The sequence below is a fragment of the Porites lutea genome, chromosome 5 (assembly GCF_958299795.1).
Source record: "Porites lutea chromosome 5, jaPorLute2.1, whole genome shotgun sequence".
NCBI classification, from domain to species: domain Eukaryota; kingdom Metazoa; phylum Cnidaria; class Anthozoa; order Scleractinia; family Poritidae; genus Porites; species Porites lutea.
Genome location: NC_133205.1, coordinates 43,599,127 through 43,605,126, shown reverse-complemented (window position 1 = coordinate 43,605,126; position 6,000 = coordinate 43,599,127). Strand labels below are relative to the sequence as shown.

General features: G+C 46.6%; 1 pseudogene; it reads left to right on the top strand.

The window, feature by feature from the left end:
- The first annotated feature begins 1,668 nt into the window (after positions 1–1,668).
- On the top strand, positions 1,669–2,594 carry LOC140938424 (uncharacterized; annotated as a pseudogene).
- The last annotated feature ends 3,406 nt before the right edge of the window (positions 2,595–6,000 follow it).

Genomic DNA, 6,000 nt, shown 5'->3' with positions numbered 1-6,000 from the left:
CTAATGACCGCAAAACGGTCAGTACGTTTATCATTGAACATTTCGTGCGGCATAAGATTCACGCTGTTCAGTTCATCGGCACTGTTGCAAAAGTGACCTTTTGCTGTTGAGGCAAGCAAACAAGAGGTCATCAGTCACTAGGCAATCAATATTAATGGGGTTCAGTGTGCGGTCCGGGGAGGTGGTCCTCGGGCGCAAAATGTTCTCTTGTACAATTATCCTGTTGAGGGGCCTGAGGACCCCATTCGTAGAGCCCTGGGTGTGTATGGGGTAATTGAAGAAGTCAAGTTTCGTCACTGGGCGCATATGTCGACTGTTGGGGATGGGGTTCATATTGTGCGCATGGTCTGCCGCGAAGCTATCCCGCGGCACATGTCTATTGGTGAAGTGCGTGTTAAAATTGCTTATGTTGGTCAGCAGCAGGTGTGCGACTTGTGCGATGCACCTGGCCATATTGCGCAGAATTGCCCCTATCGGAATAAGTGTTTCCAGTGTGGGCTCGAGGGCCACTTTTTGAGGAATTGTCCTCAGCTCGCTAATTACCGCGATCGTGATTCCATTCTGGATGAGTTAGACCCCACCCCTGCTGAAGCCGCTGGCCGTGCTGTCTCTGCTGCTGGCGCTGCTGCTGCCGTTCTGTCTGAGTCCACTGATGCCCCGCCTCGTTCCGACGCGGATTCCTTGGACGGGGTGTCTGTGTCTTCTGCTCTTGTTGCATCTGCCACTGGTGCTGCTTTGGATGCCGATATCGACTTGTCCAACTCCGAGCTTACCCCTACTGTGGGTTCCACTCCGTCTCCACCTTCTGATGCTTGTGACAACCAGCTCGACGAATTGGCTAACCAGTCCCTGCTCTCATCGCCTGCTCCGTCTGGTGAAGACGTTGACTCACTGCATGGGGCTACCATTGAGTCTGCCGTTTTTTATTCCTCCACGTCCCCGTCTTCCCCTGGCAAGGGCCCTCCCAGCAGCGCTTCTAGTGTTGGGCTTTTGGGTAAAATTAAGCAAAGGGTTGGGTTGCATAAAAAGAAAGACTCTAAAGTTCTTGACAATGTTAATGTTAGTGATACTGGTAATGGAATAGTACAAAGTAGTAATGCAAAGACATCTACTAGTAATAGTAATGGCAATAATAATGTTAGTGATATTAGTAGTAATGCAAAGACATCTATTAGTGGCAATAATAATGTTAGTGATATTAGTAGTATTGCAAAGACATCTATTAGTAATGGCAATAGCAATGTTAGTGATATTAGTAATAATGCAAAGACATCTAGTAGTGAGATTGAATACATTGGTCTGGGTGTTCTCGCTGGTCGGGAAAACAACAGCGATATGGAATTGGAGGTTGAATCTCAAAAACGTTCACACCCAGATTCTGATTCAGTTGACTCTGTGGATCATAATTCCTTTGCTGCGCCTGAGGCGCCCCCCCCTCGTTCCTCCAAAAAGAAGCCAGCTGTTGTCGTCTCTCCGGGCACTGCTAGGCCCGTTGCTGTTGACCATGACCGCCGCCGCAGACGGTCCCCTAAGCGCTTGCCTTCTGCCACTCGTTCCACCTCGACTGGAACCCATGCTCTGCCACCTTCTCTTGGTTATGTGCCGAAGCCTCCCAGGAGCTCTAGTGGCTCTAAGGGCTCCAAACCGAGGTGATTCTTACTCACTTAAATGGTTCAGTCGTTGTTGGTGCAGTGGGTCAGACATTTTGTAATCAATTCAGCTGGTCTGCTTTTGTGCATTTCTGGTTTCACTCCATCTTTAACTCTTCTCCGGTGGATGTGTTTTCTTGGCCTTTTGCTTTTAGCCCTCGTGCTCTCTCTCCGTTTTATCAGTCGTTACTGTTGGCCTGGCGTGCTGTCGATGGCTCTTTCTCTCGGTCGTGGGCGGCCTTAGTTATGGCCTCGTCGGACCCCCATTTGTTTGCTTTGGCTTCTTCCATGACAGCCAAATCTGCCTATCTTTACTTGCTGTCTGTTAACTTTGTTCCCCCTCACTGTGAAGAAAAGTTTCTCCCCCTGTACGGTTCTCTGTATTGGTCAACTACCTGGAGGCAGCTTAGCTTCTGCTCTGTCAATAGATCTGTCATTGATGTGGCTTGGGAGGTGGCACATGGTGTTCTATACACTGCTGACCGGCTGATCTCCTTTGGGTATGATTATGACCCAAATTGTTTTTGTGGCTCTCTGGAGACTCCGTCTCACCTTTTTTTCGAGTGTGCGCTGGCTCAGAGCGTTCTTGGCTGGATTCAGTCTCTTATGTTTCGCACTTCCTCTTTGTGTCCTTCTCTGTTGTGTCGTCATGTCCTCTTTGGCTTCTCTGCTTCTGAGCTTGCTGTGGTTCCTCGTGTTTTTGTTTACTTGCTGAATCTTGCCAAGTGCTTCCTGTGGAGGGCACGTAATGATTATTGTTTCCGTGATGTCCAGCCTGGGGCTCTTCCTCTGATTGAGGTTGTTAAGGCCCGTGCAAAGTGTCACCTTTGTATCCTCTTTAAAAGGTTCAGGTCATTACGTCGTCAGCGTTATTTTCACAGGCAGTGGGGAGCAAATGGCGTTATTGGGAGAGTGTCAGAGGGTTCATTTTACTTTTGTCTTTAGCTTGAGTGAGCGTGTCTATGGTCTCTTGGTCGCCTTTGGTGGTTGTACTGGGTTTCCTTCGTTCTTGAGTGAGTGTCTCTTGGTTTCTTAGTCGCCTTTGTTGGTTGTACTGGGTTTCCTTTTGTTCTCGAGTGAGTGTGTCTCTTGGTTTCTTGGTCGCCTTTGTTGGTTGTACTGGGTTTCCTTTTGCTTGAGTGTGTCTTGCTCCTCTTAGTCGTCGGTGGCTAAGAATTGTCTTTGCTCGAGTGAGTGTGTCTTGGGTTTCTTGGTCGCCTTGTTGGTTGTACTAGGTCTCCCTCTTATTTGAGAGAGTGTGTCTCCGGACTGTTCGTGTCCGTTTTTAGTTTCCTATTAGTTTAGTTTCAGTTTCCTCCTTTTGGAGTGGTTCCGAGTGAGTGTGTCTTTAGTTTTAGTCATGGTTTTAGGCAGTGCCCGCATCTTTTAACTTGTTCTTTTGTCCCGTAGATGTTTGTCTTGTACTGTGTATGTAGGGGCGGGGGTTCAATTCCCCCAGTCAGTTTCTGTGCTGGTGCACTGCCCCGTTTGATGTGTGTTTGGTACTAGACGTTTAGTCTGGCGGCATTGCACTACCCTACTGGGGGCCGGCCATTCACCTCAAATACAAAAAAAAACTTACCTGACGCTTGATTTCACGACGCGGAAATTCTACCTTTGTGGGACAATTATGTGTTTGGGAACTGGCTTTTTGGTGAGTGTCGCTGCTTTTCCGTAGCGTGTGCAAGTCTTAGGCTTACTTGGTAGACGACTTGGTTTGGTCAAGCTTCGTTTCTGTGTAAGTTTTTCTACTTGCTTTTTTGGGTGGGTCGCCCATCTTTTTTGGGTCCCTGCCCGTCCAGGCTTAAGTTTTTGCTTTCTCCTGCCGGCTTTGTCCGGCAGGTTTCCCTTTATTTTTCTTCTTTGCTGTCTGGCTGCTATGGCTGGCACCAGAACTGTAGTTGTTGACTTGCGTGATTTTCCACCAAATTTTGAACAGGAAGATATTGCTAAGAGATTTTACGACCAGTATGGGGAGGACTATCCCATTGACGCAATCCAAATTTTTCCTGGTGGGGTTTGTTAAGTCACCTTCAAATCTCGTGAGTCCAAAATTTCTTTATGTGGTCAGGAATCTCACTTTTGGTGGAGTTGACTGTCGTGTTCTAAATTATGCTAAAGTCCAAATTCATTACTACCCAGTTGAGGCTGATTTAGATCATTAGGAAATGTCCTTTCCCAATATGGGGAGATTAAAAACCATCGTTTCCAACATTGGGCTGATATGACTGAAGTTAGTACTGGCACCCGCCTTTTTGATATGATTCTTAATTGCGATATCCCATGTACTTTAAACGTCGGTCAGTCTCGTGTTAAGGTGTGGTATAGGGATCAGCCCCTTCAGTGTGATATTTGTCATGGGAATCGCAAAGTTAGTGAGTGCGATCTTCGCAGTAAATGCCGTCGGTGTAGGCAAGAGGGCCACTTTTCAAGGAACTGTCCTGTGCCGTGGGGCCGTACTGATAATGTTGTTCCCCGGGTCTCCCCAGTGAGTGATCCTTCCCCTGCTGAGGCAGCCGGTCGTGCTGATGTTTCTACCGAGGCTGTCCCCTCCGGTCAGCCCCCCCGTACCCCTTCAATTGTTGAATCTGACTCCCTGGATGATGCCACAGTCCGTTCTGCTGGTCTTTTGCGTGACTCTGTCCCTCATGCTAGGGAGACTGATCATGAAGGCCCCTAGTGTGATTTTGTGATCGATGATTATTTGTCCACAAGTGGTAATGAAGACCCTACTGATTTCCGTGATAACCAGTTGGACGAGTTTGCTAGTCAGTCTCTTTTGCCCACTTTCACTCCCCCAAATATGGAATCTGACTCCTTAGATGGCGCCACGGTTGATACTGCCAGTCCTTCTCCAAATTCTCCAAATTCTGGTTCTCAAATTATGGGTGACGGGGAGGATACTACTTGTAATACTACTAGTGATTTAAATAATGCATCTAGTGTTGGTACTGCAAATGAAAATGGTACCGGATTATTAAGTAAAATTAAAAGCAAAGTTGGTTTAATTAAGAACAAAGAAAAGAAAGTAATTAAACAAAAGCAAACTAGTATTAGTAATGAAAGTAATAATGGCAATGAGAAGCAAATTAGTATTAATAATGGCAATAACATTAGCATTAGTAATGATGATAATTTAATCTGCGATAATGATATCACCCAAGATTCTTCCTGTGAAGGTATGGAAGAGGGTGAGGTTATTGAATATATTAGTGAAGGTATTCACGCTGGTAAATCTGTTGATGAGGTTGATTTTGCTGATGGTTCTCAGAAGCGTCCTCTTTCGGATTCTTCTGATGATACGGTTAATAGTGCCAACTTTGCTGTGCCTGTGGGGCCTGCTCTGCGCCCTTCCAGGAAGAAACCAGCAGTCGTTGTCTCTATGGGTCAATCTAGGAGTGTCGCTATTGGTGATGAGCGCAGTCGTAGCCGTTCGCCTGTTAGGCGTTCATTGTCTGCTGGGCGCTCCCCTCAGCCTGCTATGCATCAGCTACCGTCAAGAGTTGCTTCTGTCCCCAAACCTACGAGGGGTTCTAAGAGTAAGCGTAGTTCCAAAAAGTCTTGAGTTACCTACCTAATTCAAATGGAAGTGTCAATAATTTCACTTAACATCAACGGTATTAGGAGTCCCGATAAATGTGCGGGTCTCTTGCAGTGGTTGCGATCTCTTCCTGTCGTTCCTAATGTAGTGAGCCTTCAAGAGGTACACTGTGTGAGTGATGCCCAATGTCAATCTTGGTTTCTCTCTTCTGGTTTTCAGTCTGTTGTGTCACCGGGCTCAAACAAATTCTGTGGTTGTATTATTCTCTTTTGTCCCTCTTTGACTCTTGTTAAGGTTTCAACGGATGATGTGGGTCGTTTTGTTATGTGCAAGTTTTGTTTTCATGGTAAATCATTTCCTGTAGTTTCTGTGTATGCACCGAATAGCAACCCTGCTAGAGACCAGTTCCTTGAGCAGGTTGGTTTTTGGGTAGATCTGTCTATCCCAACTATTCTGTGTGGTGATTTCAACACAGTCTTTGACCGCTCGCTTGATCGGGTTGGCTCTGATCCTACTGATACTTCCAAGGAAAGTTCCTTGGCTCTTGCTCACTTGTTTGATGCATGTTGTGTTATTGACACTTGGCGCTACCTGTATCCCTCTTCCTCTCGCTTCACTTGGTTAAGTCCTGATGGCTCCGTTTCTTCTTGTATTGATTATGTTGGTTGTCCGTACGTGTGGGTTTCTTCTGTATCGTCTTGTGACATCGTTCCCTGTCCGTGTTCTGATCATTGTGCTGTCATTCTTCGTGTGTCTGTTCCTGATGTTGTTCCTCCTGACCCAGGCTTATGGAAGCTAAACATCTCTGTT